We start from the raw sequence: 13,460 nt of genomic DNA, 5'->3' as shown, positions 1-13,460 counted from the left end.
CTATATTTGAGCTTTGGATGGGAGAAATGGCAAATGTGTTGCATCTGGAGAGATTAAGATTCAGATGCAACACATTTGCCAACCTATTTGAGAGATCCTGTACTGCTGTTTTTGAATGGTGTTAATTAGTATGCTGTGTTTGGTTTTGTCATTTCTTCTGTCTTAATTTTTTATATTTACACCTACTTATATTTTATCATTATACAAGCTTTAACGCTGTATCAGGGTTCCAGTGGACATTGTTGCTAGTTGGGCTGTTTTTCTCTTCTCCATTTAAACTACAATATTAATATTAGGGGGGGGGGGGGGGGGGGGAGTCTTTCAAATTTGATCAAGACTTAACCTCCTAGGACCTGGCATCCACTTATGTGGACATCACATTTTGGGTTATTTAGACCAACATACTCAGTTTTGCTCTACAAGGGCCTGATATCCACTTACGAGGACATTATACTGCTACTGTTCTATCGAAATTTTAAACGAATATCCTCATATGTGGCTCTTATTTTTCTTAGAAACAAAAATTAGGTAAAAAAAAGAAATCTGGTAATTCGTTGTTTTAACATTCATCAGGCCCCAATCAGCCCAAATATCAAAGAGAAATTAAAAATGCATGCCGTGGAAGAGTTCAGGTCTTAGGAGGTTAAAGCTTACATTATTAAGGGGTTGGCTAATGACTGACATATGGATGGTTGCACAGGAGTCTGTAGCATGTAATCATCTGTCTAAGGATAAATTCATACCAGTGGACGTTTTTTTTATTAGTGTGTAATTTATATTAACTAGTACATATCTATGTATGTGTATGTGTTTCTGTGTTTCTATTTACTCATAGTTGATGATGATTAGAAACCAAATTAGCCACGTTAGATGAAAATGTATGCTTTTTTAAAAATCGAAATAACTTCTAAAACAGAAAGAAAGAAAGAACGAATAAAGAAAAATAAAACTAAATACAAATTAATAAATAACTTCTGGCATCTACCAAATTTGGGCCATAAAGCTAAAGGTTGTGGTTTCAGTGCAATGAAACAAGTGCCTAGTTACGGTTCCTAACGTCTGATTGGATAGTTGCTCTTCATCACAGGGTATAGCCAATCAAACTCAAATGTAAGTACACGATCAATTAAACCATTGTGTAGTTAGTACCATCTACCATTTAAACATAATTTTCTCAATTAACATTTTAAGCACAACAATCGTGATTCATGAATGACACCTAATTCCTTCCCTCCAGCTATATTTTTGTTCAGCAGCTTGTCCGAAGTCTTACAAGAATTTTGTGTAGAAGTGCTGAATGAACACTTAATTGAATCAATATTTTCTCCACAAAAATAAAGTCATGTTTCATAAATGTAAAGTTTTATTTAGTCTTTCTGTTTTGCATTCCATCATTATATTTCATACCTCTATTATTACTGTTGTTCATTGACCATTTACATTGCATTAAAGGTCAGCAGTCCTGCCCATCTCTCCCCGGGTCTGTCTCTTATACTTAAAATGCTTGTGGTATTATGCTGAGCCCTAAGTGGGAAATGCAGATATTAAGTGATCTGCTCAATTAAACAAAGACTAAAACAGCCATAATGTGGGCACAGGTGTTCAGCGCATTCATTTTAGCTTTACACAAGAGAGAACAAGTCATCGCATTTCCCAGAGCGATCCTGCTCCCACTGCTGGGGACGGTGGCAGAATATTGTGGCTTAATGTAATTGTATATGCCAATTATGTTCATTTGCTTTGTAAATAAATACACTATTAATGGCCAAGCCTTAGGTATAAACGCTTTTGACATAGACTCTACTCATGCTCTTTAGCCAGGTAAAGAATTGTGCGCTGCAAAGCTGTCTGTATGTTTGTTTGTTAATTTATTTTGATCATGTAAACAATATACAAAGTCCATTTAACAAAGAAAAGAAGAAAAATGCTATAAAAATAAAGCCAAATACAATATTGCTTCACCTGTTCTGATTCAGTTACATATTGAAAAGGAGTGAGAAGAAGTACACACTTATTTAATCCCATCCCTTTGCCATAAGTTATCGGTCAATATTTAATCAGCTTCCTTACTGATATAATCTGTATGTACTTATTTCTTTTTAAGTAGAAAGGAAAATTACTAAGAAATACTGAAAGAACAGTAAGAAAAGGGAGGCGGATCAAGCTCAATAGCAATGACACTGATACCAACACTGGTATTGGCATCAGATAGATACTAGGTACTAGGATCTAGATACTAGATACATGTTTCTATCATCTATAAAAATGTCTGAGCCTTTTAAAGTTGACTGTTCCTACAGTTTTATTTATATCCTATAGAACATTTAAACAAAAGTAACTGATCCAAAGTCCTTAACAGTCAGCCACATTTACAGATCTGAAAAAAAAAAAGAGTTTCAAAATACACGAAAAGCTGAAAGCTGCATTTTAATGAGTTAACTCGTTATTGTGAAAAGTAAACTCACGGGAATTTAGTGGTCATTAAAACAAATTTAATTGCAAATTGATGACTCATCTCATAAATCATGACACACTGCTCTCTCCTACAGCTGTCTTTATATTTTATAAGCTTCAGTGATAGCATCGGCAATACTGGCCCTGTGGTTACTTGGTATCACGTCAGTACCTTCCCCATAGCCATTCATACAACACCAATGACAGATGACATTGGTGTTGACAGATTTCTGTAATTTTACATCTTTAATTTGTATAATTTAAGCCCACAGAGTTGTGCTGACAGATTTCTGACGTTTATTACAACAGCATTTCTTTATCATGTAGAAGAAATGAGACGTGTTGCACTTGTTTTTTCTTAAATGAAAATCTCATTGATTAAATGTGTAGTTAAATTTATCTACACTGACAGAAAAGGGAGTTTCACTGGTCCAGCCCACAAAAAATCAAAATGGGCTGTATGTAGCCCTCCATGTAAAATGAGTTTGACATCTCTGCTCTAGAGGAAAAAGCTTGTGATTAAACTCATCATGTAAATCCTTTCTCAATATAAGACATCTAATAGTCAAACATTACTGCTACCGTTTACGTTTAAGTCGAATGGATTTCTTGGCCTTGCTTAGATGCCCTCCAAAATTTTAGTGTCTCTGTCTATGTCGGATTTACAATGATGGCTATTAAATCATTCCATGGAACAAAGGCCAGTCTATTTTTGGAACTACACAAAAACTGTGATTGTAGAGCAGTGTTACAAGTTGACAACAGCAGCATTCATCACAGCTCAGCTTCAATTCAAGTGTGAGACTCTGATCGAACGTTAGACCCAGACTTTAATATCTTTTCTTAGAGCCCATTTTTGCCTGGAAATTATCCATCATTTCTTTTTTTTCTCCTTTTTTTACAGCACATCTTTTGTAACACAGTCCCTAATTATACTGTATAACATCATCAGGCTGATTTTCTCCAACTTAACAAAGCTCCTCCAGAGCCACAGAAAACATTAATGATCTATTTTTTACAGGTTCAGAAATAGTGCTTATTTTAGAAAATTGACCAGGATCAAAAAATTTGGGTATGCCTTTAAAAATATTGTTGCCAGGGGTCTGATGACTAATACAACTACACTGCTCAAATTTTTTTTAAAGGAACGCTTTTAAAACACATCCGATATCAATGGAAAAAAATACATCAGTGCTGGTACCTATGCTGTTATGGTCTGGGTAATGTGTTAGGAACAAAAGTATTTCACAGGGTTTGATGTAAATGAACATTTTCAACCTGCAGTGGGCTGAATTCAAGGACACCCTGGGAATCAAAAAGAAACAAACATCGTAGCAGGCTAGTTCATTTAGCCAAAATGTCATTGCAAAAAATTCAAAATTGTATTCAGTAGTTTGTAGAGCTTCATGTGGTTGTACACATGCCTTACAGCACCAGGGCATGCCCTTATTTGAGACCACAGATGGTATCATGACAAATCTTGTCCCAGATCTGGACCAGGGCATGACTGAGCTCCTGAACAATCTGAGGTGCAATCTGTGAGCATTGGAAAAGACTGAAACATAATGCCCCAGAGGTCTTCTATTGGTACTGGTTAGCCGACTGTGGGAGGCAGTCAATGGTATCAATTCCTTAATCCTCCAGGGGCTGCCTGCATACTATTTCCACTAGTTGTACCCCAGGAGGAACCACTGAACCACTGCAGGGTTTGACGATAGGTCCAAGGGTTTTATCCCGATACCTAATGGCACACAGGGTGCTTTAGCCAAGCTATGGAGGTCTGTGCGTCCCGCCGCAGACTGATCATCGAACCACCACCAAACTGGTTCTGGTATTCTGTGGCAAATGTCAATCACAGTGCTGGGCAGTGAGCACAGGGTCCACTAGAGGATGTCAAACCCTCAGGTGTAGATACTGGTCTTACTGATGGCTTATGGACCTTCTACAGCCCTATCCAGTAACTATCCAGTAGCTGCCTGTCTCCTGGAATCTCCTCCATTCTCTTGAGATCTTGCTAGAAGAGACAGCAAACCCTCTTGCGATGGTACACATTGATGTGCTGTCTTGGAGGAGTTGGACTATCTGTGTAACCTCTTTAGGGTCCAGATATCGCCTCATGCTAGCAGTAGGGACACTGACGTTAGCTAGATGCAAAACTAGTAAAAAAAAACGTTCAAAAAGATAAGGAAGGGAAAAATGTCATTGGCCTCCAGCTGTAAAACCATTCCTGTTTGGGGGGTTGTCCCATTGTCTCCCCTCTAGTGCACCAATTGTTAATGTCATTAACACCAAAAAAGCTGAAACCGATTAACAACCCCCTCTGCTACTTGACTAGATCTGACTAGATCAGTAGCCCAGACGTTTAATTGGCTTGATGCTATACTCAGATTTAAAAAGTGAAAAAAGTGAGCTCACCCACAGTTAGAACTGGATCATTGCGTGGCTGGGAAAGCCACACTGGAGACTAGACGGGCTACCTAGCGTTGACATCCTCCATGACACATCAGCCGACCATTTCCTTTTCCTGTTCCTCTTCCTCTGTCTTGTCCACTCACAGAGTCAGGAAACAGCAAGTGCACACCTGGAAGATGAGATCACTTTGGTTAATATGCTACAGCAGTGCCACATTTTCTTCCCTCTTTGTGGTTTCACCATACTACTTCCACTGTGACACTCAGTGACAGTCACCCAGGTTTAAAGCAGTTTGGACAGAGTCTAAGAGTCAAAAGCCTTACAGAAATGCTTTACCAAAGACACCCTCAGTGAGCACTCTGCTTGTGTGACATCTATTCATAATTTAACATCAAAGAGCAGGGGCTGAAATTGCTGCAGAGGGAAAGTGTGCCAGTATAATACAGCGAACTCTAGTTTGGATGTACATCGTCTACGAATCCATCCCCCGGTGGTACACCACTGCTGTGCTTCACAATGCAGCGTTCTGCTTAATGCTCTGTATATGGTATGTGATTTACTCCATTCATTTTGAACTAAATTGCAGTGACACAGAGTCTGTATTTTATTTATTTTCGCCTGATATGGAAACTGGAAGATGGTTTAGTCACAACTCCATTACCTGCCAACAGTCTGGGGTGGGGAATGTTACAAAAATAAACTGGCATCATGTCTTATTCAAATACATCTGAGGGAACGCTGCCTCCATGGAGGCTTGTGCTTCACACAGCCAGCGATGCCTGCGTGCTGCATCAGCACCACAACTTGATGGCTGAAAACTGTATTTTTAGTGCTTTGTGATAGAAAATCATATAAGCTGCAAAATATGTAGGTTTTGGGGAATGAGCAGCGGGAGTGCCGGAATCATTTTACAAAGCCACACTGTTCTGTGAAAAGGCAAATTACCTGTGACCCAGTAAAGCAGAAAAGAAGAGTGTGTGCTTGATGTGCACAACATTTCAGAAACAACCTATTTTCAGGTAGCCTTGTTTTGTGAAGTTTCTCAAACTGAAATGTATCTGACGGGGTGAGGGGGCTGACATCATCGTGTGGAAAGAGGACTATATGTTCTTCATGCGTTGGTGCAGATTGTGCAGTATTTGTGTTTCCTGACAGCAACGAGCAAGTACTGTTGTGACAAAATAAACAGCTTCACCAGTAAAGCTTTAGAGTTGCTGCCAGGTACCGTCACACGTACAAGCTCCCAATGACAGTGTTGTCGTTGTGATTTCTGTACAACACACTCGCCTTCCTCACTGCAATGAAGCTATAAACAGATTGAAACACAGTCGAGTTAAAACGACCTGCCAGAATCTCCGACCATTCTGCGGACCGTTGTGTTTTCTCAGAGTTTAACATTTTGAAAAGTGAGGTTTGGAAAAACAAAAATACGCTGGCATACACTGTCTGCTGAAGGGAGCTCAAACTAATAATGCGATTGTGTATAGAACATACAGTACTGAAAATGGGTGTTTAGCGATATAATGGCATTCATTAAAAACCTTGATTTCTTTTTCGTCGCAGAGTTGTTTACACATTTGAGCTGATTTGAGCCACAGGCAAGAAATGTTTAACTTGAAATGATCAAGTTACATTTTGAGCAGTGCTAAATACAGAACCTCTTAAGGCTGAAAGTGGTGAATTTGCTTTTCTGGATGATTTTGCTTTGCTTTTGATCCACATGAGCAGTTGGTAAGTTGGTCGTGTCCACTTATAATACACCACCAAGAGAAAAGTCTTGCAGATGACGGGGTTTTATTGCACATATTTCAATTTTAAAGTCTTGCAGTGTAGCACAGATGCTATGGTTGTTGGTTGGACTTTAGCAGCATACAATCAAGGGCCACTTCATTAGTTATGACTTCCTGATACCAAATTGAACCCACTTTTGGGTCCATTGGGTGCTCTATTTTACTGAGATCTGTTGATTGTGGAGGCCATTTGAGTACAGTAAACTTGCAGCAGATAGCCGCCCCTCCCTGAGCCTGGTTCTGCTGGAGGTTTCTTCCTGTTAAAAGGGAGTTTTTCCTTCCCACTGTCGCCAAAGTGCTTGCTCATAGGAGGTCTAGTCTGAGTATTGGGGGTCATATGATTGTTGGGTTTTTCTCTGTATCTATTATTGTACGATCTACTGTACAATATAAATCGCCTTGAGGCAACTGTTGTTGTGATTTGGCACTATATAAATAAAATTGAATTGAATTGAACTCATTGTGATGTTTTAAAAAAATAGTTTGAGATTATATGACCTTTCTGACATAACATTTCATCCTGCTGAAAGCAGCCATCAGAAGATGAGTACACTGTGGTCATAAAGGAATAGACATGGTCAGCAGCAGCAGTAGGCTGTGGCATTTAAATGACACTCAATTGGTTTTAAGGGTGCAGAGCAAGGTTATTATCGTTAACGAAAACTAACGAAATAACGAAAACTAGAAGTGAAAAAACATTTTCGTTAACGGAAATAAAAATTAAAACAAAAAAAGGAAAACTAACTAAAACTATAATGAGTGTTCACAAAACTAACTAAAATTAACTGAATTTATAGCAAAAATGTGTTTAGTTTTCATTGATGTGTGCGTGTCATACAATAGTCAAGGGTGAAAATGAAGTTTAGTTTACAGATTTTTTTCTTGCTGTCTAATTATGCCAGCAGGTGGCAAGTACGTTAGTCGAGTCGTCTGTGTTGCTGCTCCGTCCACGCGCAGAATCATGTCAGGAAAAGTCGGGAGCCAGAGTCCAATTTGGGATTACTTTGAATATGACTGTGTTTTGGATAAAGCAAGTGTCTTGTAGTGGAAAGAGACAAATTATGGGGGACATTTCTAAAGGGAAAAAAATCCCACAAACCTTAAAGTGCACTTGAAAAGCTCACACAAGAAGGCTAACCTATCTTACCTTGAGAAAGTAAGGGAGCACACTCAACCCTCATCCCCAGAAAACAGAAGCTAACCCCAGGCAAGGCAGCGTTATGCATCCCGAGACAACAGGACGGGGATATCTACATAACTGTGTGAGTCAATTACCTTCAAAAAGTTTATCAATTCACTTGAACCAAAATTACGAACACCCGGTGCTGCGAGAGTTAATAGTCTCATTGGGGCCAAGATATACATTTTATAGTTGCCTGTTATCAATGGTTGTTCATCTGCCTTTATTTATTTATTTAAAGAACCCATAGGTGGGAATGTGAGTTGTCTGTCTCTGCGTGTTAGCCCTGCGACAGACAGGCGACCTGTCCAGGGTGCAGGGTATGGTAGCTGGAATAGCAACATACCCAAGGATAAGCAGAAGAGAATGACTGATATGATGAAACTGGGATTTTGTTACACTTAATTATTGCAAACACAACTAAAACTATAACTGAAACTAATCAAAACTAAACTGAAACTAAGGATTTTCAAAAAAATAAAAACTAAACTAAACTAGCAAACAATTGGTAAAAACTAATTAAAACTGATATAAAATTGAAAATCTGAAGTCAAAACTAAATAAAAATAAAAACTAATGAAAATTGCAAAACTATTAAAACCCTGGTGCAGAGTAAATATCCCCCACAACATTACATCACCACAACATTGCACTTAGTTGGTGCAGACTGGATCCATGCATTTATGGTGTTTATGTCAAATTTTGACCCTACAATCTAGATGTCACAGGAGAAAATGTTTTTCCAATTCCCTATTGTCAAAATTTGGTTAGCCTGTATAAATTATAGCCTCGTTTTCCTGTTCTTAGCTGATAGGAGCAGCGCCAGTGTGGTCTTCTACTGGTGCTGCCCATCTGCTTCAAGGTTGTTGTGAATTCAGAGATACTCTGGTTGTAACAAGCGGTTATTTGAGTTACTGCTCCCTTCCTATCAAGATTGAAGCAGTCTAGCCATTCTCCTTTGACCTCTGATATCAATAAGACATTCTTTGCTCAGCACACTTTCCCTCTGCCACTCACTGGACAATTTCTCGTTTTTGGACCATTCTCTGTAAACCCCAGGGTTGGTTGTGTGGAAAAATTCCAGCGGATCAGCAGTTTCTGAAATACTCAGACCAACCCATGTTTTCATGGCTAAATGCATTGGATTGCTGCCATGTAATTAGCTGATTAGGTATTTGCATCAAAAGGGAGTTGAAGTGGTTGTTGAGTGCATGTCATTGGATATGTTTTGCTGTACCACTGTTTTAATCAGGAGTTATCTATGCGATATGTGATACTAGCACACCATATTAACACACAGCCAGTGCAACCAGCACAAGCATCATACACCCATATAGTAGTTACTCTTAAACTATTCATTAATGTATGCCATGTATCATGTTGACTCATCCACCAGTTTAAGTCAGACTGTTATAATTAGACTGAGCACAAATATCGACCCTCTTGTCAAAATTGTGTGATCATATTGTTCATCTGGATAATGCACAACCCTAATGCACGTATAAACAAGTGTTACATCTCTCACATATTCTACTTTAAAGTGTCTTTCATGTCCAGACAACAGACAAGACAACAGTAACAAACAGGCAACCCCAACAGATACTGTAACTGCGTAAATGGGGGCCATAATGAGGCCTCTGTAGCCCAGAAGCATGCAGGTGGCCGGTTAGCTTCGGTGTAACTATGTGATGGAGCAAGAATACAGAAAGTCAGCTCCATACCGCTGACTGGAACAGCCAATGGCAGACAATGAAGCCTGACAGCCTTTCACATCAGCTCGAGTTAACCAGCTGTGAAGGGAACACCTGCCACTGATTAATAAAGAATTACAGCAACAATGCCGTGTGTGAAAATTGCTGTACTGATTGTTGAACTAACAACATTAGCCCCAAAAGATGGAACAAGGAGGTGAAACAGATTATTCTGTAAAGGACTCACGTGTGTCCAAAAAATCCCAAACCCATCCTCAAATGTTTTGCCATTTTAAATGTGTTTAATGCTCACTGACTTTAAAACTAATGGGTAATTTATCTCACATTATTACAAAATAATTTAATTAATTAAAAATAATTCAACTTCATTTATAATAATGTAAACACTTATAGTGAGTTACTTACTGAGGAGTGTGGTTGTGCATACTTGATTTTTGTAATACAAACACTTGCTGTTAATCTTAATCTCACATATTTTATTCAGTGTTTTTTGATTATTATTATTTCAGCTACACGGTGTTTAGACTTGGACTCTTGTGCATAATGTTGTTTGCAGTGTTTGTGTTGCAATGAATGGAGTATTAATAGGCCACCATGACTGAGACTCCTGTAGTGATTAATGGCTCCCAGTCAGTGTTGTTGTTCAAATGTTAATGAAACCAGTGTTCCCGTAATAGTGCGCTGTATGGGACAAACACATTGGACAGGGATCTCTGCCTCCTAAAACTTATTGTAGATAATCTGAACAGGAACTCATAAGTTTCTTAAAAAGCCACAAGCCAGATAAGGGATGTCAGTAGAAATAGAGTGATTGTAGAGAACCTTTAACAAAAAAGGCAATAACCCTGTATTGTGAATAATGCAAAGCTACTTTAGTGAAGTTCCAGAATAATGTAGCTTCCTTACTCATTTTTATTTGCATATGTATGTTCTGTATGTTTATGCCGATAGTCTATCGCCTATCTTGCCACTACTTGCTCACACTTCTCCCTCCTTGCTCTGTGTCTTAGATTTATAAAATCCCATCTTCAAAGATGAAGCAGGGGCATGTTTCCAAGTTTCTAATCAGTCTTCCTCTGAATTCTGAGCTCCCTTGGCCTTGAACATATCCTATTTCTCGAAGACCAATAATAACACCCTTCTCTGTTTGCTTGCTGTAGCATCATGTTGATGTACTCTCCAGGCGGTGGGGAAAAGAGGCTCTCTGGAGACAGTGTGTCCTAGTATGTCCAACTGCTCGCTTTCCTTTATAAATTCATTGGTCTCTGACCAACTTGGTAAAGCCCAGAACAGTTTTCAAGGATATCTAGGGAGTCTCGAAGACATGCCGCTGTAGTAGATCAATATTGATGTTACTGTCATAGCCACAAAAAACAGCATTGCCTTGAGGTGCTATTAAATTAAATATTAATTTTTATGTGTGGGCATTGATTCAAACAGACTTAATTGCTTTTGAAGGGCATTATGCCAGAAGTAGGTGATCTGTCTATCTCTGATACTTTGTTTCTTACGGAGTCTTGTATAGCACGTCAGTTCAATTCAGTCCCAACAACAGTCGCCTTCAAGGTGCTTCACCAGGTTAGTACATGTTAATATTTTTTTTGCAAACTAACAGCTTACAAGGTGACAAGTTTTAATGCTGTTTAAAGCTTCATAAAAAAACTAAACAGGAACCAACAAAATGCAGACTGTATTGCATAACACTGTATACAGTATATCTATGTAGTCAATGCAAGACTACAAAGATCGTGAATCCTATGTAAAAGCCTTTATGACATTCTGTAAACAAGGACACTGTTTTGGTTATCAGGCAGTTTTGGAATGGATTTTAATATTTTACTGATCACATTTCAACATCATGTGAAAAAGAAAGTTTTGAAGCTTTAAAGCCATAAACATGACGCTCCTCTCTAAAACGAGGATGTCAAGTATGTCAAGGACTGCACAGAGCCCTGTGAAAACTTGGTTTTTCATATGACATGTAAAGCACTTCTTGGCTCTGACATATACTGATGGACAGCCTGACAGTTCAGGGTTAGGAGCCCCTCAGCTCTGGCTGATAAGCTCAAAGTGGCACAATCATTGCCATGTTGTATGTGACTATCTAAAATGTAAATTTTTTATCTGTGTTGTGCAACTTATGTTTATTTTTGCAGAATCAAATGCCGTGTCCTCCTTCTGTTATGTCTCTGATGCTACCCAGGACCTAATCTCGCAGTGATACCAGAGTTCTGCCCTGCACCCTTCTAACATAGTTTATCACCGTAAATTGAACCACAACACTTCAAACTACCCACTTTGAAGTAACCTATCTAATATAAACTCCGAATGCAAATTGAATTATTATCATTTAATTTGCTTTCAAAATACATCATGTACAGATCCAAATACCTGATTTAAAAAAAAAACCAAACAGGACATGTACATTAGGGGTGGGTTTTGATTATCGATTTATCGATTAAAATCGGTTCTGGCTTGGATAGCGTGATATCGATTCATTAAAATCCTGAATCGATTTTTTAATATAAATTTATTTTGCCCGATACGGCAGAATCTCAGGTTAAACCTCACTAAATTTCAACAACCACCAAACAGATAAAACAGTAAATGAGAGCAGGAACACAGATTCTGCACAAAGACGTAAACACAAAGCGCGGACCTGCGGATCAGAATCAGTGAGATGTCACCTTTCTCACCCGACGGCACGGACACGGTCGGGGCTGAAAGCCGACAGCTCGCTGATTCTGATCCGCAGGTCCGCGCTTTGTGTTTACTTTTTGCGCTAGATTCAAAAGGTGCAGGTTTTATCTCTCTCCAAACAATATTGACTGAACCAGCAGCAAAAGGAGATCCAAACTACGCTTCACATAAACATCGTCATGAATTCCCTCTGACTTTTGATGTTTTGCTTCCACCACGATAAAATCGCACTTCATGCACAGCTCTCTTTCTCTTTACACTTCAAGAACAGTTTCCCATCTAAAAATCTCTGTTTTCTGCATTATTCGCTTGCTTGTTATGCACAAGTCTACCGTTGTTTACAGCGCTGTCGGCCGCTGTTTTTTTCCCTTTTACTTACTTCCGAAAAGAAAACCTAATTTCTGCCGTTCAATAGGCTTCTGAAAAAATGTAAACTTTTTAAAATTATGCAAAATTGCAAAACGCTCAGCTGTGTCTTTAAAACCGCTTCACTTCAGCAGCATCAGGTAATGTTCATATGTTGATTAATGGTTTTCTTTCGTTTTTGATGTACTGCAGAATATTTTTATAAAATCCCAGGCCAGGAAAATCACCTTGTTTTTCTGTTTTATCCTCAGTTACTTTGACACAAAGACATTTGCTGTGATGCTTACACATTTGATAAAGTCTCGCAAGTGTCAGCTTCCTTTTTATAGATATAAAAATATGGAAATGTACTGATGCATGATCTGAATTATAATATTTCTGACGGTCTGAGGCAAAATTTCCCCGAATTGAATCGAATTGAATTGAATCGAATTGAATTGAATCGTGGATCGAATCGATTCAGGACCTTGTGAATCGGAATCGAATCGATTCTAGAAATCAGTGACGATACCCAGCCCTAATGTACATTTCTAGTTTATCAAATCACACTTGCTGAGCAGTCTTTACCTTCAAAATCAATCTCTCAGCTTCCCCTCACGTTCTCTCTTTCTTACATCATTCCCCATCTCAGACTCTGTGTTGACCTCTAAGAAGGAGAACACAGATGAGTTTGTGTGTCATGTCTGCTGAGCTGTTTGAAATGTTGAATTTGAAATTACCTTTAAAAAAAATTGTTCAGATTATGCTCATTTAATTTCTGTAGTGTTAACTTGGGTGCAGAAGTGCCAAAAACATCTTCACATCTGAACCATGAACACAGCACAGGCATGAGATGGGAAAAGGGTG

General features: G+C 38.6%; 1 protein-coding gene across 3 annotated transcripts in view; it reads right to left on the bottom strand.

The window, feature by feature from the left end:
• The window catches only part of b3gat1a (beta-1,3-glucuronyltransferase 1 (glucuronosyltransferase P) a), an 89,601-nt gene that overhangs the window by 17,949 nt on the left and 58,192 nt on the right, over positions 1–13,460 (bottom strand). For 2 of the 3 annotated variants that reach the window (XM_085183785.1, XM_085183787.1), the window contains exon 3: positions 4,870–5,035. The gene's annotated coding sequence lies outside the window, so the exon portion shown is untranslated. Of the gene's footprint in view, positions 1–4,869; positions 12,754–13,460 lie in introns of those variants that run through there. The other variant, XM_085183786.1, reaches the window with a different exon arrangement.

The sequence above is a fragment of the Neolamprologus multifasciatus genome, chromosome 14 (genome assembly GCF_963576455.1).
Source record: "Neolamprologus multifasciatus chromosome 14, fNeoMul1.2, whole genome shotgun sequence".
Lineage (NCBI taxonomy): Eukaryota > Metazoa > Chordata > Actinopteri > Cichliformes > Cichlidae > Neolamprologus > Neolamprologus multifasciatus.
The sequence above is the reverse complement of the archived record's forward strand: the minus strand, read 5'-3'. Positions and strand labels throughout refer to the sequence as shown.